A 22,996-nucleotide genomic window follows, 5' to 3' on the forward strand; every position below is an offset into this window, starting at 1 on the left:
ATTGGTACAACCGGTCATAAAGCTTTGCTATTCCAAGTGGGGGCTCTCTGGGCCAGTAGCATCAGCATCTTCTGGGAGCTTGTTAGAAATGCACACTCTCAGCCCGACCCCTCCCAGATCTGCTGAGTCAGAATCTGCATGTTAACAGGCAGCATTCCCAGCTCATCAGAATAGGATGTAATTATGGAGAAGCACTACCATGGACATTGCACAAGACTGAGGGTCTCAGGGATCCAGTTTCAGGTGCTAATTCACTGGAGACCTGAGGAGAATTTCTCACCATCCTTTAGCCTCGGTCATCTTCTCTATAAAGTGGGGCTAACGTTACTTGCCGCGCTTTTTCAGCCAAACTCTCACTGTCACATGAGATCATGAACATGAACCTGCTTGAAAGAGTATTAGACTATTCTTTTATTCTAAGGCATTATACATAGTAACAGCTAACATCTATTGAATCTGAACCATGCATCCTGCTCTGTGCTGGCTTCTGAAGGTGAAGCTTTCGGTTCAGTCTCACAAAAACTGTCTGATGAGAGTGGAGATATCAATCTTCCCTGATAGACACAGAAACTGAGCCATAGAGAAATCAAGGGCCTCACACAATGTGGTGTTAGTCCCAAAAGTGGAATTTGAGCCTCTGGACTATGTTCTTCCCCCTGAATGATGCTGCCTCTAAAAAATGATATCGAAAGTGGGAACGGATGAAATGATCACAGATGACACTCTAAAAACCACTGCGCCATGAGAACAGAAGCATAACATCTCTCAAACTGTTTTTAACATATGAAAAGGGAAGAAACATTTAAAAAGAGAAGTCCCCAGGAGATTAATGGCTTGAAGTCCCAGAGCACACAAACCAACTTAAATGTATTCTCACAAATGGGGGCCAACCGGCTTAGCCTGTCATTCTGCTTCTAGTGGGTCACTGCGAACCTAATGACTGGCACACGCAGGACTGCGGTGAGATTTCCAAGGTTCCTATCTATCGAGACTCATTGCATCTTTTACTTGCGAAAATAAGTAGGTGTAGTCACAAGGAAGGTCAAGTTTAAAGAGGACAAGTTTACACAGCTGACCCTAATCTGACAATTTACTTCTAAAATGTTGGAGGCATACAGATATTTTGTGCATTCTGATCCCTTTGGCAGCAGAAACGTAAAGCTTTCAAATAGTTCTAAACCAATGTGCTCTCATTCAGAAACCTCTTGAAAATCCCCCACCTTCTTGGCTTTGAGCTAATGTTTATAGCTTGCTTACTTTGTGTGGGAAACTATTCTAAGAGCTTTTCAAATATGAACTCAAATATTAGGCCCCTCCCTAACCATTCTTGTTCGGTATTATTATTCTAGATTATGATTTAGATTAATTATATTCTTATTTCACTGAGGAGGCCCAGAGAGGCTGATTCTCTTAAGATCACACAGTGTTGGGTAGAACTGGATCTCAAATGGAAGCAGTGGGTTCCTTAAAAAGTCTACAAGGAAACCTGCCTCTCAGGGATCTGTTTTCTTTTTCCAACTTTGACTCTAATGTGATTTTGAAACTTTTTTTTTTACATAGAATCTGGAAGCTGCATTAGTACAACATTGGTCTTTCATCTAAAAAACTAAACAGCATTTTCATAGCTGTGGAGAGTTAATGTGCTTAAAGAGTGTGTGGACTAAAGCATCACACCCACATTTTTAGTCCCTGTTCTCTAGAGACAACCACAATGCCCAGGGCAGCTCGATAGCATTTATTGAGTACTAGTTAAGAAAATACACAATGAATCACAGACTAGAGGAGAGGGTGCTAGATGTTAGATGTGATAGACAAGAGGATAAATAGTTACAAAACCATGAGGAACATGCTGGAATGAAAATTGTACAGGGTGCTTAAAGGTACACAGGAGGGACAAGTACCAATACCTTCACAGTGACACCAGGGCTGAGTCACAGAGACTGGCAAGTTCATTGGCAGATAAGAACCTGTGGGACAGAGATAGAACAACGTGGGGCTTGGGTTTTATTCTACTTTGCGGCTGGCTTCTTAGGTACCTTTTTTAGCTCTGGCATGTCTTATGACCTGCCTTCTACCTCAACCTCTAAGGCATGCTCTTTCTCACCCTTAAGGAGACCAATGGAAACTTCTGGAAAACCCAATTGCAATCTGAAGTGGAACTGTGAACTTGTCAATTGCAGAAAAGCTCTATGCAAGGTAAAAGCCCCAGCAGGATGTGATCAAAAGCAAATGAACTGTCAGACTGTCGGATTCTAGATTAGGGTAGAGTATTCTGACTCCATAAAGTGGCAGTTGATGTCAAAGCTCTGATTTATCTGGGACCATTAAAAGCTTTGAGGGAGCAAAACAGAGCACTGAGGTACAGAGCTAAATGGTAATAACGGGAGATGCATCTCCATTCTTCCAGTTAGTTTTAAGAGCAAATGGATGAAAAGATTATTGAATCCTCTGATGCTAACCATTCTCCATTATTCAATTTGGTTTTCACCCTCCAAAGGGAAGAGGTTAAGCCAAAGGGGTGTAAAGGTTAAGCTGCAAATGGAACGTGAACAAACATGTGGGTAACCCACCTGAGTGTTGCCACTGTGACCCGCTTTATTCCCAGTTGCAAATACAGCATTCTCTTCAGCAAAAGTTTACATTTTCAAGCAGAAGTCTTGGGGTTCCAAGGTTTCTCACTATTTGCAAAAGCAGAGGAGAGGTCATTTGCCACATGGGTCTCCCTCAAACCAACATGATCTTTGAAACCTTCCTTCCCAAAGTTTAATTTCAAAGCTGGAACAGTGAAGGAGAGTATACCTCCAGGGAAAGGGGGAGCCTGTTTGAGTCAAATTGAATTCGTCATTTTCATGAAACCCCGTGCTCCCCCTGGGTTTAGTGCTCTTTTGAGAGTTGTGATGAAAGGGGTTGGTGAAGAGGCTGGGAGAGAGAAGGCATTACTGTCCATTCTTCACATTGACCCCACTTCTGGGAATTTGGTTCAATTGTAGCTTATTTTCAGTTTGCACAAACACAGCGGCTTGTGCAGATGGGTTGCTGATGAATTGGTTTCACATTTAAGCAGCATTTCTGCATGGAAGACAGTTTCTTCTTTGTGGGCAAGGAATGCATCAACCACATGCTTGAAAGCCCTTCTGCCTTCTCCTGGGATTAGTTCTGCAACTCTTAGGGAAAGAGTGGTGGGCTCCTGAGACCCACGGGGCTGCTGCAAATAACGTGTCCTGAAAACAGTGTCACGAGGCAACTGAAACCAGTTCAGAACATTACGTTATGTAAACTCATATTTAGAGCCTGTCTACTTTTAATTAAGGGGAAGTTTGCTTCCAAGTATGAGGGAATGGCTTTACTACCAGAAATCTTTGCAAGCTCTTGGATTTGCTGGAAGTGAGGCAACATGAAGACCAACCAAATAAATACGTTGGGACTCCTCTAAAGTGCTGCCGATGATCCACGGTCCCAGGCTGGGAAAGATGGCCATGAGCACAGAATAATCTGGACTCCCCAAGCACCCCAGCCTTCCAGGCCCAGGTTTTCCTTTAACATCTAAATAAAACAGCTCAGGGCTCAATCACATGCCCTGCAGAAAGTCTTGCTTGCATTCTAAAATTTCTGAGAACTCCCAGTGAGTGACTTCCCTCCTCTCCTGGCTCCCAACTCTATCTAGCCCCAGGTTCAGGTCCTGGGGGATCTTCCTCATTTTAGGTCATTTTTAGGCTTCTTGAAACATGTGATATGGCCAGCCACCATTCCCTTCACACAGAGACCTTTGTCCTAACTCCTCATTTTCTCTGAGTCCTAGAGTTCCCAAATGCTTGACTTTGGAACCATGAGGGAAAGAACAAGAAATGACTTAAAGCTGTTAAGACCCAGGCAAGCTACTTCCTTGTCTCATTCCCTCCACCTCAGACCATACATGGGGCACCATTTCCTCTATCTGGAGCCACACCTCTAGCTACACGAAGTCTGAGTCAATATTCTGAAAGGATAGGTTTTCTTTAAGTGCTCTATTTGTTCTCTGATCTTGATCACAGCCTTAAAGAAAGGAAAGACCACCACAAAAAAAAAAAATCCTTCCACCTGTTTTCAGATGAACCCCCAGGGATCAGCAATTAGACACTCAAAGAAATGAAAGGTTCTCGCAATAATCAGTCAAACCCAATAGAATATAAGTTTCTAAAGGATGGGAATTTCAGTCTGATCTGTTTAAGGTTGTGTCCCCAGCACCTTGAAACATGACTGGTATATTGTTGTGTTCAAAAATATGTTAAGTGACAGACTGGATGAATAAATGACTGAAGAGTAGATGTATAATTTATTTGTTTGAGGGTAATCAATTGAGCTACTAGTCTGTGCCAGGAACTGAGATGTGGACTTTACAAAAATGAAACAGACCTGACAACATTTGCCCCAGTTGAGCTCTAGCTGAGCAGAGAAGACACACAAATTTCTTTAGTCAAAGAGACCTTGCAGGCTGCTTGACAGAAGCCTGGAAAAACCCTGGCAAATCTGGGCAGAACAGATGGGGATGGAGGTTCTTAGGTTAGATCAGAAATCTATGGAGTAATCAGAATCCCACTTTCCACACTGAGATTTCTTCCACATTATAAAGATAACACTAATAATCCCTTTAGAGCCATATTTTCTAAGCCATTGGCATTTGAGTGAATGCTATATCCTTTGAAAGGTTCAGTGTATATTCAATGGCTATTGATATTTTAACTATTGCTCTCCACATGAAAGCTTTAAAAATAAGCTGTATGGTATTAGCCCACCAAGTAAATACGTTTCCCCAAAGCAAAAGGCAAACAGACAAGTTCATAAGAAACTGAAAATGTCTTTAACAAGTCTAACCTTCCACCCACAGAGACATAGCTTCTATAAGATCATAACCTCCCTTTTCTGGAGGTAAGGACATTGTTCTGGTTCATCAGGTGAGGAAATGGATAGAAGCTCTCTCATTGACTTGCTGAGCTAAGTTTAAGCAGCAAAGCACAACAGTTCTGAGAAGGGAGGCAGTAATCTCTGCTGCTAGACAACCGGGGGTCAGTAGAACCCTCTGAACCTGCAGGCCTCTGGGAATAATTAATGGCACAGCTTCCTTCCTGTCGCAGTTGAACTCCAAGCTGCAGTAGCAACTGGTCTGCATCTCTTGAGGAGGGTGAAAGGAGAGGGCTAGGGGTGCATTCTAAGGAAACTACCAGCAAAAAAGGGGGCAGAACACTTAGGAGTGAAGTCTGAGGTGAGGACTTCCGGCAAGTCCTTGTGCGTAGGCCCAGCTGGGAGGAGGCCATGTTTTCCCCCATCAGATATTGCCTCACACCAGTGGCTGCAAACTAGCTTCAAGCAAGATGAGCCAGTCTCCATCTTAGGGAAAGTTTTCTACATTTACCTTCATGTCTTTTCATATGGTTATAGCAGCTTCAGATTTCATGGGCATTTTAAGAAAATATAGATACCCATACAGGAGAAAGTAAAAATCAGCTATAAATTAAACCCCACTGTAACCTGCACTAACTTTTAGTGTCTTTTCTTCCACTTTTACTTCTGTGTGTGATTTTTTTTTTCTTTTTAAACAACCCAGACCATTTGGTACATACTGCTCCTTATTCTTTTCTTTCTTCAGGTGGTAATGCCACTTGTCACAGTCTGAGGAGCCTGATGATATATGAAGAAAGGGAAGGGAGCAGATGTTGGTAGAGGGGGCTCAGGGCTGACCACTGCCTGGCACCTCAGAGCTCCCCCAGGAGAGCCCAGCCTCAGGGTACACAAATAAGCGGATCTGTGTCAGAGAAGTTTCAGCCACAAACACCCACCAACCACACCCGAGGCTCTCCTCCACTGGCCTCCTGATTCAGGTTCCTTCCGTAGAAGTCAGATCACTGCCAGGTCCTTCTCCCCTGAATGTCAAGTGTAACTCACAGGCAGACCTTCTCAGAATCATAAGCTGGACCAGGGCACACTTGACATATTTATAACCTCCCAGACTTTCCGTAAGGACGCATAGAGACATTTTCTGAAGTGGTGGAAATATCAGAAGTTTATTTTTAAACAACTATAACTCCCTATTCTTTGTTCCCCATCTTATCATTTAGAATTAATGGAAAATATGGGGCAACAACCACATCTACTCAAAGCCATGCACAAGCAAATCCTTTTCATGTTTAATAACAGAATATGATTAATTAAAATATATTAAATGTTATAAATGCTTAAGTCACTAAGTGCTTCAAGGGCCTCCAAGAGTCCATCCTCCCCTCCTTTTTTTGCCAGTTGGTTATTTATTAAGCATCACCTTATCGAGTGTAGATTTGGAGACATTTCCCCTGTGGGTTTTTTTTACCCTATATAATACAATAATACAGTATTATATGGGGTGGGACAAAGTAGGCTTACAGTTGTGAGTACACAAAACAGTTTATTCTTGTATTATTCTTTGTTTATCATTGTACTATTTATGTTATTTGTCTTACTATTATTATTATTATCATTGCTATTATTTCATATCCTTACTTATGATTTATCTTTCAAGTAATGATGGCTAATAATTTAACACATTTCTGCCCACCCCTGCATAATGATTATGAGGAAGTATTTTATCAGAGTGTGACTGTTGAGAAGCAGTGAGGATGAAACAGCTGCAAGAACATGGAGCTGAGTCATCATTAATACATTTTTGTAAGTAAAAAAAAGAGTTAAAGCAGTTGAACACCAATCATTTTCCAGGCAGTGTTCAAAGGTTTAATTCTTTAAGCTGTACAACATTATAAGATAGATCATATTAATATACCCAATTTAAAGATGGTAAAACTGAGGCACAGAAAGTTTAAGTAACTTAACCATCTTCACAAGTGGAAAGAGACAGAGCTGGGACTAAGACCAAGCACCTCAGTTCTATACTATCTGCTCCTAACCGTTCTGTTCTCCTTGCTGGGCTACAAAAGATCTTGAAAGGGTCTCTGTCTGCCCTATTCATCCAGTAAATACTCAGGTAACATTTATTAAATATGCATTGTGTGCCAAGAATTGTACCTGGATCCTGGGGTCACAATGGTTAGTAAAATGAGATACCTGCCCTCAAGTAGTACATTGTAGTGGAGGAGACAGAGAAGTTTTTCTTTTTGTTTTGTTTTAAGATTTTATTTATTTTTAGAGAGAGGGGAGGGAGGGAGAAAGAGCAGGAGAGAAACATCAACGTGCGGTTGCCTCTTGCACGCTTCCAACTTGGGACCTGTCCTGCAACCCAGTGCCGAGTGGGAAATGAACGGGCCACTCTTTGGTTTGCGGGCTGGCACTCAATCCACTGAGCCACTCCAGGGAGGGAATTTTTCAAAAAGCAATTATAATATCACTTCATCTTCCAACAGAATCAAGTTCAAACAATTCCAGGCATATCAGAATCTATACTATTTTTAAAACTTGAGGGATTATACATGCAAAGATATAGATGGTCCCCCATGGGGTATACCTGACTATGTGCCCATCGTGAATTAATGAGCCTAGAAGACAAGCCAACAAGTAAGTGCTCCAGGCCTTTTTCGCTATAGGAAGGCTTGTGTGGAAACCACCCAGGATTTGGACCCTGGAGGTTAGGAGAGTGGACGACCAAGGTGTTTGAGTATTTCCATCTTGCGAAACTCAACTAAATTGTGGACTATAGGTGAGCCTGCCCTGTTATTTGTACCTTAAGCCTAATACACACACACAGCAACAACAACAATACACACATAACTCCCCCCCAAAAAAACAAACAAAACAAAAATCAGGGATGTGAACAGAAAACTACAAATATTTTTCTCACCATCACTGAACACCTCCCTCCACTGTTCTTGCCCTACAGGAATCCTTCTGGTTTGGGTATCTAAGTTGGCTCCTCCTGATGTAGGTTCCACCTGAAATTGCTGCCTGATGCCTAATTGTTGATTGCCATTTATGATGTCCCTTTGAAACATGCCTTGTAATTATATGCGCTCATCACAGTGAATCTGGTGGGTTGGAAGGCCTCTGGGCATGACTGGCTGGTTTCTCTCCTGGAGGGTTTGTCTCCTAGGATACTACTCAATACCTACTTGCAGTAAATACCAGGGGGCGGAGGCCCGCTCCTCTTCCCCTTCTTCTGTAGATTGTTTTCACTAAAGAAAGTTTGGGTAAAGGGCGTGCTCAGCAGTATTTCTTTAAAGACGTCACAGCTGAACGTGGTCCAGAGCCAACAGATGGAGCAGATAAGGAGGCCCCATCAGCTATTTGGCCAGTTCTGATTCCATCAGAATGGAAAGCCTTTTTACCCTTATCTTAGGAAAAATCCAGATCCTCCTCTCCCTGCTTAGACTAGAAAGGGCAGGGCAGAGCTGGGGCTTATCAGCAACACATTTCTTATTTTTTCTTGAGCCCATGAAGCCTGATCTTTCCTGTAAGCAAAATATAACGAAAAGGCTTAGCAGTGAAGCAAAAGTGTTCTGTGTTTTTTCATGTTCATCTCTTGACACTGCATTCTGCTCTTGATCTTACCAGGCCCTTCCAACCACAGGGAACATTGCTCAGATCTACTCAAAACCATAAGAACTAAAGCTTCCCTGCCTTTTTCTTGGACAGCAGAGGGAATGTGTTTGCTATTTGTCATTATTTGGGCTCTATTTCCTGCAGTGGCTTTTTGGAGTTCATTTCTCAGGCCAGCGATAGTAGACACAACAAATTCATTTGTGGAAACTCTGTCTGGTTTTGAGCTCTTGTCTGTGTTTTTTAACCCAAGTGAGTTATTCCATTACCAGTCTATTTAGTAGCCACCCAACATTTTGGAATTCTTCCACCTTGAGTGACAGACATATCTTTTTACATTCTCACTTTATTTTTTAAAATATTTTATTTATTTCTTTTTAGAGAGAGGGGAAAGGAAGGAGAATGAGAGGGAGAGAAACATCAATGTGTGGTTGCCTCTTGTGCACCCCCCACCAGGAACCTGGCCTGCAACCCGGCCATGTGCCCTGACTCAGAATCAAACTGGTGACCCTTTGCTTCGCAGGCCTGTGCTCAATCCACTGAGCCACACCAGCCAGGGTGCATTCTCACTTTAGGATGTGATGTTTAGGGTACAGGATAGGTACAAGATAAATCAGTGCTTCATATCAATGCTTCATAGAGACATCTGTATAATTGACAGGCCCCAGTGCAAAACAAAATGTGGGGCCCCTTCTTTAAAAATTATTAAGATTTTGCTCTGGCTGCTGTGGCTCAGTAGATTGAGTGCCTGACTGAAGCAAGGGTCTCCAGTTCAATTCCCAGTCAGGGAACATGCCAGGATTGCAGGCCAGGTCCCCAGTAGGGGGTGCCTGAAAGGCAGCCGCACATTGATGTTTCTCTCCCTTTCTTTCTCCCTCCCTTTCCTTCTCTCTAAAAATAAATAAAATCTTTTAAAATTTATTAGGATTTTCAAGACAAAGACAGAAGACCTTCAAACTAAGCATATGGTCCTTCTGAGTGTGTGGCCCTGTGTGACTAAACAGGTCACACACCCAAGAGGCCAACCCCGATTCTGGATTACTCATAGATAATTTGGAGGTTATCTGGGTTCTGTAAATTTTCTATCATCCACTTTCCTACTTGCTGGCTTAGCACAAATCTCTGGCCCTTTGGAAACTGCTGTTTTAAGCTGAGGACTGGAAAAATAAGTAATACAAAATGACATTGACCGATTTGGCTAAAGACATTTGGTACAGGACAGGTAGATTTACTAAATAGTGACATACTTCTCCATTACCTGGTTATTTCATTTCTCCATATTGCGGAATAGTGCAACACAATAGAGGAAGAGTAAAACCACTAAAATGAAATTCGAATCCTCAAAAACTTAAATAAAGAAATACCACACGACCCAGCAATTTCACACCTGGGCACATACCCAGAGGATTTGAAAATGGGCTCAAACTGATACATACACAAGCACGTTCACGGCAGCACTGTTCACAATAGCCAAAGGGTGAAAAGGAACCCAAGCGCCCATCAATAGAAGAATGAATAAACTAATCGTGGCGTGTGCATACAATGGAAAACTACTCAGACATTAAAAGGAATGATGCACTGATACAGAGTACAATGTGGATAAACCTCAAAACCATGACACCAAGCAAAAAAGCCAAGCACAAAGGGTCACAAATTGGGTGGTTCTATTTACATGAAATCTCCAGCACTGGAAAATGCAGAGACACAAAAGGCAGATTGGTGGCTGCCAGCGTCTGGGAGTGTGAAGCCATGAGGAATAAATGCTAACGCGCACAGGGTTTCCCTTTGGGGTGATAAAACGTTCGCGACTAGATTGATGTGATGTTCGCACAACATTGAGAATGCACTAAATGCCACTGAGTTGTTCATTTAAAAATTGTACATTATGTGAAATTTAACTTAATTTCTCATTCTAACATAGTAAGCCAAAGGAATGATCCTTCTCAGCAGGGCCACGGATTGGATACCCCTGGATATATCTGGAGACATTAGCTCACTACACCCACCAAAGAGTTGCCGATTCAATTCCTAGTCAGGACACATGCCTGGGTTGCCAGCCAGGTCCCCAGTGGGGGCCACGTGAGAAACAACTACACATGAATGTTTCTGTCCCTCTCTTTCTCCCTCCCTTCCCCTCTCTCTAAAAATAAATAAATAAAATCTTTTTAAAAAATGGAAAAACCATTCTCATCTCATGGGCCATAGAAACACAGGCAGTGAGCTGGAGTTGGGTCACAGGTAGGAGTTTGCTGACCCCTGTTCTACCAGGAAGGAAGGCAGTCATCCTGGGAGAAATTATAAGGAAAAGAAGTATAGCGTATTTCCTACTCAAATCTGGAGTGGAAGATGATGGCGAGAGGAGCATGGCCATGTTCTATTAAGCTCCTCTTTAAGGTTTTGGACTTTGATGGGGAAACACTGTAGATTACCTTTTTATGCGGGCTGATTACCGATACAACAAAGGAGAACTTATCACCCAACAACAGTGCGGAATGCTTTGGAGAGTCCACAGTTTGTGTAAACAGGCAAGATAACAGACATGAGCAATAGCATAAATACCATGTAAACAAGCAAGATTATAAAAGTGAGCAACAGTATAAATCCCCTGAATTTTTTTTTCTCCTGAAGACTCGATATAACTTGAACTAATCTAAAGGAGACTTGGTATTTCACCATCTATTAAAATGATGTGCTGAAGGAGCTTAACCACAAGGCGCTCAATGATACTCTAACTGCCAAACCACTCACTGCAAGGACTTCTAAGTCCTATTGACATGAACTGGGAGCCCGCACTGCTGCAATGCTATATTTCCTCAATTACTTTCTTGATTTGCACCTCATTACAACCTGATGATAACTTCATGAGCTCATAAATGTTGCAGTAAACTCAATCTCTTTGTATCTGTTTAAATGATCTTCAGAACACTCTTCATTTGCCACTGCCATTAAAAAAAAAAAACTAGCTACGGTAGCTTGTTTTGGGGGCTATTTGTGGTGGAGGACATCCACAGAAATCTGAAGAGATACTGTCTCTGAAATCCTCCATCAAGAAAAGGAGTCCAGCCCTGGCTGGTGTAGCTCAGTGGACTGAGCGCAGGCCTGTGAACCAAAGGATGGTGGTTCGATTCCCAGTCAGGGCACATGCCTGGGTTGTAGGCCAGTTCCCAGCAGGGAACAAATGAGAGGCCACCATACATTGACATTTCTCTCCCTCTCTCCTTCCCTTCCCCTCTAAAGATAAATAAATAAAATCTTTAAAAAAGTAAAATAAAAAATGTTCTTAATTTTTTTTAAAGAAAAGGAGTCCAAAGTGTGATGGAAGCAAAGGTAATTGACTTGTCTTACCTGGTTGTGGAACTTCCTCAGGTAGCTTGTTTCAGAGGGAAAATCATCAGGACAGTTTTATCCCCAGGCTACATCAGCCTTAAGTCTAATTAAGATGTGGGCAACTTTCTTCTATCAACTAAACCTTAATTATGTGAATGTTTGGATTCGGAGTGCAAATTGGCACAGAATGGAAAATCACTTTACAGTAGAGATCAGAATTTACAATGTCCAAATTCTTTGATAGTGTTATACCATAGTAGCACAACACTGGGAGCAAGATAAATTTAGAACAAAGGAAAAGATCAAAGTAAATTAGAATATTATCATCTGGTAGATTAGTATACAGTAATTAAAATGTTTATTAGATAGCCCCCGGCTGGTGTGGCTCAGTGAATTGAGCACCAGCCTGCAAACCAAAGGGTCACTAGTTCGATTCCCAATCAGGGCACATTCCTGGGTTGTGGGCCAGGTCCCCAGTTGAGGGCACATGAGAGGCAACTACACATTCATGTTTCTCTCCCTCTCTTTCTCCCTTCCTTCCCCTCTCTCTAAAAAATTATTTAAAAAGTGTTTAGTAAGTAAACTATGTCAATTTCTGAGGTGACTCCTTGAGGTACTAAAATATGAATGTAAATTTTCAAAATTACTCAGCTTGGAAACTCACATGTTCATATACTTAAAAATCAGAAAATATAACTTAAAATAAAATTACAGAATTAAAACCAAACATAGGTAAATGTATAATAATACAGGTAAGTGAAATAAATATGTTATTTTTTTCAAAAAACCCTCTCAGATTGAATTTAACAATCAACATCCAGCTCTGTGTAAAAACTCAGAGTGACTCTCAAAGCAAAGATAAGCAAATAAACTTAGCACATGAAGAAAGAAGAAAGAGAACAAGAGACAATGAGCAGTAGGAAGGAAGGAAGGAAGGAAGGAAAGAAGGAAGGAAGGGAGAAAGGGAGGAGGGAGGGAGGGAGGACTCTTGACGCTAAGTACGTTCACAATGTTGTATAACCACCACCATTATCTATTCCAGAACTTTTTCATCAACCAAACTTCCCAAGCCGAGTCAATGTTCTATGATGTGCAGACATCCTTCAGCTGTCTTGTCTTCCCACACAGCTATGATCCTTGTTTGCCTAAGATATTCTCTTGCCCTCCCTCAGGCCAGGGAAACCCATCTCTTCTCACTCAGGAGCATCAGTCCTAATAACTTCTTCACGGTTTCAACCAAGAGGCCAAAACAATTCCTGGTAAACTGCTGAGATGCAATGATCTGACATGACATGCAGGCAAGCTTTGGCCTACCCCGTCACGACCTCTGTTAGACATGCTTCCACTTGCTCCGTCTCTTTAATGATTAAACATGAACCTGTGTGTGATATAAATATGCTATTGGACATCGATAAAAGAGCTTAATTCTCCCCTTGTGTCCTACAGTTGTTAATTCCTAGCGGCAACAGAATATGTTCAGTGAAAAAGTCAAAAGCTTACATTGTTCTCGACACAATAGGCACCACGATAGGCACTTTTTTCTATTAGTATTTCATTGTCCTCATTTCCCTAGCATGCATAATAAATCAAAAGAAAATAATCATGTGCAAATTTTAACTCTAAAATTTTCAGTTGATGATTTCTATCTGGTTTTATTAGCTATAACAGTAATCTATTTCTACCCTAATGATTCAAGAACAGAGAGCTATTTAAAATACAAGATGACTTATGTCACTGTTGGGTTTTATAGCCTTCAAAGATTTTCCATTGTCCTTGGAACATAATCCCAAAGTGCCTATAATCACCCATTTCCTCTGCGAGACCTCTCGTGTGAAACTCTTGGAGACCCCTTCCATGTCCCTAGCATACATGGCCTTTCGTGCCTCTGGGTCTGTCTCTGTTCCCTCAACACACTTCATCCCCTCCCAGCTTCATTGAGATATCACTGCCATATACCATTGTGTAAGTCCGAGATGTATAACACGATTTGATACACATACGTACTGCAAAATGATTCCCACATAGTTATCATATCTGTGACTTCGCAGTTACCTTTCCCTTTTTTGGTGGTATTAGAACACTTAAGATCTACTCTCTTCACAAATTTCCAGTATTTAATACAGTGTTATTAACTAGAGTTACCATGATATACATTACATTCCCAGGACTCATTCATCTCATAACTGAAAGTTGGTACATTTTGACCAATATCTCCCCACTTCTCCCCACCCCTCAGCCCCCACTATTCTGTTCTCCACTTCTATGAATTTGGCTTTTTTCAGATTCTACGTATAAGTCAAAGCATTCAGTATTTGTCTTTCTCTGATTTATTTTACTCAGCATAATGCCATCGATTAAGATCTAATTTACAGACCAAACAATTAATTCATCCTGTTAAAGTTTACAATTCAGTGGTTTTTAATATACTCAGAGCAATGTAAAACTATCGTGATAATCAATTTTAGAACATTTTCCTTACTCCGAAAGGAAACCTTGTACCAATTAGTAGTGACTCCTTATTCCCCCATACACCAGCCTCTGGCAACCACTAATCTACTCTCCGCCTCTATGAATATGCCTATTCTGAACATTTTATGCAAAGGGAATCATACAGTATGTGGCCTTTTGTGACTGGCTTCTTTCACTCCACATTATGTGTTCAAGGCACATTCATGTTCAGGCATGTAGTGTGCATCAGAACTTCATTCCTTTTTATGGCTGCTTAATCTATCATGTGGAGAGACCACATTTTGTTTATCTACTTATTCACTGATAGATATTTGGGCTGTTTCCATTTCTTGGCTGTTATCAATGACACTTCTATTGATATTTGTTTACAAGTTTTAGTGTAGACATATCTTTTCCTTTCTCCTGGGAGAGGAGTTGCTGCTCACAGGTTAACTCCATGTTTAACATGTTGAAGACCCACCAAACTGACTTCCAGTGTGGCCAGGCCACCTCTCATTCCCACCAGCAGTATATGAGGCTCCCATTTTCTCCACGTTCTCACCAACACTTGTTATGGTCTGTCTTTTTGATTAGAAGCATCCTCATGGTTGTGAAGTGATATCTCACTGTGGCTTTGATTTGCATGTCCCTAATACCTAATTATTTTGAGCATCTTTTCATTTGCATATTAGCCATTTGCATAGCTTCTTTGGAGACAGGTCTGTTCAGACTTTCATCACTCTTTACAGTGTATTTATTATCTACCTGTTCAGAGCAACCACCCTCCCTTTCTAACCCCCATGTCAGTTGTGTCGTTTCATATGCAGACATAAGAAAACCCTGTGGTCAGGGTAAGCCGGCAATGCCACGACCCCAGCAGAGAGGGGCAAGCCTAGTCTGGTGCAGATCTCCACCCTCTTCCCCAGGCCCTGAGCCTGTCATCTACTGATCTGCTTGTGAGTAATCCTTTACCCTGCTTCCCACCACTCCCCAATGAACATTCACTTCCTTGTCTTAAAGCTAATACTCTAATTACTAAGAACTTCTCTCTCCCTTTGCAGTAGGTCGAAGTTCAGCCTGCAGAATATGAGTTCTGTATTTTGATCACCAGGGCTACATTTTTTTTTAACAATTCTACACCATAAATCATGCATTGGGTGGAGTCCCTCTCTCCTGCGGTGGCTCAGCCAATGTGCCTTTTGCACGGGTCTGAAAATACCCCCTCTGCTAGGTAACTCTGCTGACTTTATGGACTTCCCTAGCTGTTACCATGAGAAAAGCAATTTGTAATCGCATTTTACCCAATAGAATGCTCCTCTAGGACTCTCCACCCTCCACCATCAGTCTTGTGAGGAAGTAGAGGTCTGAATTGACCGTCACGCTTTAGAAGAGTGAATTATTATAAGTAACCAAAGGGGGTGAGGTGACAAGCAATATGACCAGGTGTTAAGAACTTGGACTCTGAAGCCAGACAGTCTGGAGTTGAATCCCAGATAACACGTTAATTAACCTCTTCTTAACTCAGCTCCTTGTTTATAAAACCAGAGTAATCATACTACTTACTTCATGGGGATGGTGGTACAGTGTTTGAAACAGTACTGGGCACATAGCAAGTACTATATGCATTAGTTGTTAATACGTACAAGTCTGCAGTGGAATAGAATGGAGCTAATGGAGCTATAGCTAATGAAGCTATATATATATAGCTCCATAGAACAATGTACACTGATAGGCTAACAGTAGTTTTTACTGAGTAGTAAGATTTTAATTGATTTTACTTATTGCTCTTTTTCTTATTTTCTACTTTTTTTACATTGATTATACATGACTTGAATAATGTTTTAGAATAAAGAAATGTCTGCTGCCTCGTGGAATCCTGTGGCCTCCCGCTCTCAGGTCCCTTTTGTGTTGGACATGTATAAACATTCAGGCTGTTGGCACTGTTTGGCTTGCTTGCTTGCTTTAGGGGCGTGGCTTATATTTAGAGAGAGTGGTTAACCCTTTTGGTTTTAGTCTTTTTACAAACTCATGTTTCCTTAAGTATCTACTCTCATGAAAGCTTTAGAAGGCACAGTTCAGCTCAAGCAAGCAGTAGGGTCCACCTCTCTGGCATTCCCCCGTCTCTGGCTTCTTCCTACTCTACCATCTTTGCTTAACAATTAGTGATCACTTATGTTTGCTAGGGCCTCAGGCGCCCTAGTTAGGCTACAAGATGCATTAACTAGTTGTGATTTAGAGAAACGGTCCATCATAGGGTTAAAAAAAACAGTCCTTTCAAATTATTTCACTGAGAGGTACCAACAAACTTGAATAATAACATTTGATAATGAACGCGGAAAATCAGGTCAATCCCAACTGGTTTCTGTCTATAGATAAAACTGAAATCATGCTGCCTGTAATGATGCAATGTCAGAATAGTTTGTATAATTCAGGGGAAACCTCAGACCTAATGCTTGTTCAGTATTACGCTATCCAAACATCCGGATGCCTGGATTTTACAGAGTTGGGTGTTTCATTGCTACTGTTTGTGTTTCCTTTTCTGTAAAAAAGAAGGGGGGATAATTTATACCTTTCATATACCTCTCATATACTCCAATACCACTCATATATTTGCTTGAAAATATGCAGTTTAAGTTCTGCCTCTGCCAAAACAACTTTTACTGTAAGACTAAAGACCTTCCACACACTCCTGGTGAAAAAGTTCGGGATGACTTCCTGCAAGTAGAGCGGATCTGAAAATAAAATGGACTGGAATCTATCATGGCTCCACAGCCACCTAGTGCTAGGTGGCACTAGGCCACCTAGTGCTTGACATAAGGAGAAAATGTCAAGGAGCAAAGAACTTATTATCCAGGAGCAAAGTCAGAAATTTATTAATGGTTATTAATTTATTTATTAGCCACCTTCCCCTCCAGCATCTAGTCAAAGAAAGTATCATACTTGGCAGGCACTTTTAAAAGTTACCTGCCCAAATTAAGACATGCATATAATAGCAGAGAGGTGGCAGAAGGAATAGGCAAATGTTCAGTAAAAATGTCCTAAAATTCCTGCATTCTTGCTGTTGCTTCTTTTTGTCTAGTTGTGTGGTCCCATCTCCCTCCTCTGACTCACCCCACACCATTCTGTTTAGGCCTGGATGTAGACTTTGCATACTGACCACAGTAGATGCTATACATTGTCAGTGTCCTTAGAGTTTCAAGGTTGCACAAAATGTCATCCTGAAGCCATGTATATCAGGATAATCTGTGTGCTTGTTGAATATTAAAACAACTTATACCTCAGCTTATATCAGCTAAATAAATCTCTAGGAGTAGAGCCCGAAAATCTGCATGTTAATCAAACTTTCCAGATTACTCTATGGACACGACAGTTAGAGAGCGAGGTGTCTGTTTTTTATGCAAATATTCTTCTTTCAGAATACTGACCTTAGCCTATACCCAGAGTATTATGATTGGACAAAGCCAGTGACACCTACTAGCTCTCTACTCCACTGTCCAAGACGGTGGAGGGGTCAGGAGTGTGGTAAGAAACCACCCCAAGTCTCTGAAAATGAGAATGTATAATTGGACACTAGAAATGAAAAGGCAAGACAAAACTGGTAGAAAATATTCACAAACCATATATCTGATAAAGAACTCATATCCAAAACATCTAAAGAACTCTCACATTCCGATAATAAAAACAAAATAAACAACTCAATTGAAAAGTGACCAAAAGATTCGAGCACACACTTCACTAAAGAAGAGATATAGATAGCAAATAAGCGCACAAATAGATGTCCCACATCATTAGTCATCGGGGAAATATGAACAAACCCACAGTGAGATGCCACTACAAACCCACAAGAATGTCTACAGTTTTTTTTAACTGACAATACTGCGAAAGATGCAAAGTAATTCAAAATCTTATACATTATGAGTGGGAATATAAAATGGTACTGCCACGTCAGAAAACAATTGGACAGTTTCTTATGAGTTATACATTCCCTTAGCATAAACTCCGTGTTCCTATTCCTAGGACTTACTCATGCAACAGACTGAACGTGTCCTCCCAAAATTTAGAGTAGAATAGGATAGAACAAGAGAGAATGAGCTCCAAGTCATGGCGGATCCAATAGGAAGGGAGCTAACTTCTCTTTTGAAAAGAGTTCCAAATCAAGTTCACTCAACCGTGTCTCTCAAAAACGGCAAAGAAGGACAGACAGATGACCAATAGATACATGAAGATGCTCAAGTGTCAGCAATCATCAAAGAAATGCAAGTTAAAACCACAAGGAGATATCACCTCACCTGTCAGAATGGTTACCATCAATAAATCAACAAACAGCAAGTATTGGTAAGTATGTGGAGAAAAGGGAACCCTTGTGCATTGTTGGTGGGAATGCAGACTGGTGAAGCCACTGTGGAAAGCAATATGGAATTTCCTCAAAAAACTAAAAATACAACTGCTTTATGACCCAGTGATTCCATGTCTGGGAATCCATATATCTGAAGAAACCCAAAACACTAATTGGAAAGAATATATGCCCCCCTGTGTTCACCGCAGCACTATATACAGTAGCCAAGATTTGGAAGCAGCCCAAGTGCCCATCAGCAGATGAGTGGATAAAAAAGCTGTGGTACATTTATACAATGGAATACTACTCAGCCATAAAAAAGAAAGAGATCTGATCCTTTGCGAACACCACGGATGGACCTGGAGAGTATTATGCTAAATGAAATAAGCCAGTCAGAGAAAGACAAATACCCTATGATTTTCCTCATATGTGGAATCTAATGCACAAAATAAACTAACAAACAAAATAGAAACAGACTGACAGAGAAGAGGCTGACAACTGTCAGGGGGAGAGGGAGTGTGAGGCTGGGTGAAAAAGATGAAGGGATTAAGCAAAAGACAAAACAAAACAAAACTCATTGACACAGACAACAGTATGGTGCTTACCAGAGGGAAAGGGGGTGGTGTGAACATGCAATACAATATATGGACAATGCATTTTAAAAAAGAGAGAGAGATAAGAGAGTCTGTATTTGATATGTAATTTAAAGTATGCTACTATAGAACTACTGTGCCAATGGATATTGAATATGGCTTATGATATTGTATTAATGATAATGAAATGTATTACTGATATAAGAGAAATGATATCTTTTATTTATTTGGTGTTTATAGTGTGCTTTTATGTACCTCATCTTATTTGGTGCCCACGTAACCCTGTGAGGGCTTATGGAATGATAGGGCTTATCATTCCATTTCAAAGGTGCTAAACTACTACACAGAGAAATTAAATGATTTGCCCAAGGTCAGCAGTTAGTACATGGTAATGTTAGTGCCACAACTGTTCTGAAAGTTGACACTGTTGATGAGAAAACATTTATTGGCCAGATTTCATTTCTTCAGAAGACAAAATAGAAATAACAGTTATCTATGAGGTAGGGTGGCCAGAAATCAGGGAAATGAAACAAATTATCAAGATTGAAAAAGAAACATTATGTTGAAATTCTAAAATAAATATTTGAAAACTACAAAAAAAAAAGGCAAAGTAGATCAGGTAATAGGTGAGTCATTTTGTGCCGAAAATGACTATGTACACAGCAGAAGAGCAATGGAAAAATAAATGTTAAAAAAAAAGAAGGAAAATAAGAAAAGAAAAAAAAAAAGATCTCGAATCACCCCATCATTTTCATTTCATGGTGTCAAGTACACAACCTGGTTGATTGACATCTCTTATTTGCTGACTCAGTCTGACCATTTGGTGCCCCGCCGCATGGATACTTTCTTTCAAGGATGAGAAGAAAAGGACAAAGGCCCATATGAGGATTTCAGGGCAACCAAGTAAATTATGAAACAATCAACTGATCCCAGTAGTGGCAGCTCAGATTTTGTGAGAAAAAAACAAGGAATGGACAATTGCACTAAGCTGCCCTTCGGTGAACCATAAGTGCACCTCATGGGTAAAGACTCACTTTAAGTAGCAAAAGGGGTGGGATGTTAGTTAATCTGAAAATGAACCTTGCGCACCATTAGAAAGCTCATGTGAAACACCTATTTGGGTGGAAGGAATTTGACTTATAATTAACAGCTGTTTTAAAATCGCCTGTGAGAAAGACACTCCTGGACATCTTTGTTCTCTCCTTTGGCGTCCATGTCTTAAATCTAAAGTGTCGTGACAATACTACGGGGTCTTAAAATAGTTTCCCTGTGTGTAGACACTTTTGCAAAGCTGTTGAGGGTTTCTAGAATTCAGTGGCACTCAAGTAGGGAGCAGCTGGTCCTCAGGAATTCACTTCTGCAGGGAGCTGGCAGCAAGGACAGTGGGCAGGGCTCTGCGTGCCCAGACCTCGGGAGGGACGTGGATTTGGCAGGGGAAGCAGACTTCTTCAAATACCCGAAGCAGACTCCCCCGAAGGATCCAATTGCCCCTGTTCTACATACTCCACATATTTCTTATTGCCTGCAGTTGTCATTCAATCTGGGCCTCATTACAGGGCAAATTTTCCCCTTAAAATATTTTCTTTCACTGTGATCCTGTCTGTGTGAGCGCCATATTCAATGCCAATGCCAGAAAAACCAGCTTCACAGATACGGGTTGGTGTGGATGTGTAGAAAATGATATGAGAACATCTTCATGTGGATGTGTCTGCCTTCTAGCCCCATAACTCACAACCCTTCCACTTTCTCCACTGATGATTCAATCAGCCATTCTCGAGGCACTCCACTTCCTTAAGAAATTACTATAATGGATCAAATTGGGAAAATAAGTGCAAAAAGGTAGTTGCTCCTTCATTTTTCTCTAAAATCTGATTTCTTGTATGTGAATCAAGAATAGTGATAGTGCTTTCTGTGAAGTTAAGCACACACCTTCCCTATGGCCTGGCCGTGTTATTCCTAAGTATGCAACCACGACAAATGGAAGCACAGGGCCATGAAATACGACACTGCTCAGAGCAGCTTTATTCACAATGGATCCAAAATGGAAACCACTCAAATGCTCATCCACAGAAGAATGGATAACCAAATTGTAGCATATCCTTACACTGGAATGATACATGGCAGTAGTTTTCTTTTTAAGATTTTATATATTTATTTTAGAGAGAGGGGAAAGGAAGAAGAGGGGGAGAGAAACATGTGCAAGAGAAACAGATCGGTTGCCTTTCGCACACTACCAACTGGAGACCTGGCCCACAACCCAGCATGTGCCCCGACTGGGAATTGAACTGGTGACCTTTCAGTCTGCAGGCCAGTGCTCAATCCACTGAGCCACACCAGCTAGAGCCACAGTTTTCTTTGGTTTCTGTTATTCTTTTTTAAAAAAAAAAAACTACTGATATACACAACCACATGGATAAATCTCACAGGCATCATATGAGGAGAAAAAGGCCAGATGCAAGAGTGTGTTCTGTATAATCCCATTTATATGATGTTCACAAATAAGCAAAGCTAGTTTCTGGAGTAGAAGACAGAAGAGTGGTTCCCGGGTGTGTTAGGAGCCTGGAGGCTAATTGGCTGGCTAAGGGAATAGGGAAGTTTCTGAGGTGATTGGAAAGATTCTGTATCTTGATCTGAACAGTGGTTATCAAGATGTATATCTAGGTTTATGGTCAACAACAACACAAAAAGATGTCCATATAGGTAAAAAAAATCATCAAGCTTAACATATGTGCATTTTGCTGTATGTAAATTACATCTCAGTTAAAAATCAAGAATGCTGATGGTGTCCAAGTTTACTTGCCACAAGTCTGACAGAATGCATGGGGATTTCTGTGTCTACGCATCAGCCTTGGCTTGGAGCTTCTTGACCAACAGACAATAAAGAGAACTAAAGGACATTTCTCATAGTCAGGCTGAGGAAGCACACCTGAACCACTGCTTGTACACCTGGTCTGCTGGGGGTCTTGGGAGGCTTACCAATAAATCAAACAGGCCCCTGCTTCCCAGGAGCTCACAGTCTCGTACCAGACCGCACCACATTAATATTGGCAAGAAACCAGGGGAGAGATAGGTGGCCCCAGACAGGTCGGAACCAAGCACTGGGACTGTTGGATGATTTGCCCAGCATTCACTGGAAATTGTTGGCTGAGACAGAGGCAGCGAGAAGGTAGGTGCCATATTTTTATAGGGGAGGGTCCTTCACGGGGAAGGTGGGAAGGGTAAGTATATAGAGGAACCCACTAAGGAAACTTCCATTATCCCTTCAAATCCTCCCCCAGAAGGACTCTGGTTTTGTCTGTGCTGGAAGGGTTTGCCCTTCTGCCTCAACAGATCAATTTAGGGACAGGAGTATTTTCGTTTCCTAGGGCTGCTGTAACAAATGACCCTAAATTTGATGGCTTAAAACAAAAATGTATTCTCATGATTCTAGAAGCCAGAAATTTGAAATTCGTATGATTGGGCCAAACTCAAGGTGATGGCAGGGCCGTGCTCCCTTTGGAGGTTCTCTGGGTCAGTCTGTTTCCTACCTGTTCCCGCTTTTGGTGGCCGGCCACATTCCTCAGCTTGTGGCCTCAATGCTCCAATCTCTAGCTCCTTCATCTCATCACCTTCTTCACTTTGCCTGTGTCATATCTCTATCTGCCTTCTTCTTACAACGATGCTTGTGACTGCATTTAGGTTCCACCCAGACAATGCAAGATAATCTCCCTATCTCAAGATTTTTAACTCAATCACACCTGCAAAGACCTTTCGTTCCCTCATGTAAGGTAACATTCCCATGCTCCAGGACCTGGTATTT

The 22,996-nt window shown here is 41.3% G+C and overlaps 1 long non-coding RNA gene across 5 annotated transcripts in view; it reads right to left on the minus strand.

Moving 5' to 3' along the window:
* LOC119058385 (uncharacterized) overlaps window positions 1-22,996 on the minus strand; it is a 202,329-nt gene that overhangs the window by 104,566 nt on the left and 74,767 nt on the right. For 2 of the 5 annotated variants that reach the window (XR_005084237.2, XR_008389813.1), the window contains exon 3: window positions 2,571-2,678. The exons of 2 other annotated variants lie outside the window; for them this stretch is intronic. This is a non-coding gene — a long non-coding RNA (uncharacterized LOC119058385). Of the gene's footprint in view, window positions 1-1,837; window positions 1,968-2,570; window positions 2,679-22,996 lie in introns of those variants that run through there. One more of the 5 variants, XR_005084238.2, reaches the window with a different exon arrangement.

Source organism: Artibeus jamaicensis, unplaced genomic scaffold (assembly GCF_021234435.1).
Source record: "Artibeus jamaicensis isolate MK-2021 breed Jamaican fruit bat unplaced genomic scaffold, CSHL_Jam_final scaffold_1283, whole genome shotgun sequence".
Lineage (NCBI taxonomy): Eukaryota > Metazoa > Chordata > Mammalia > Chiroptera > Phyllostomidae > Artibeus > Artibeus jamaicensis.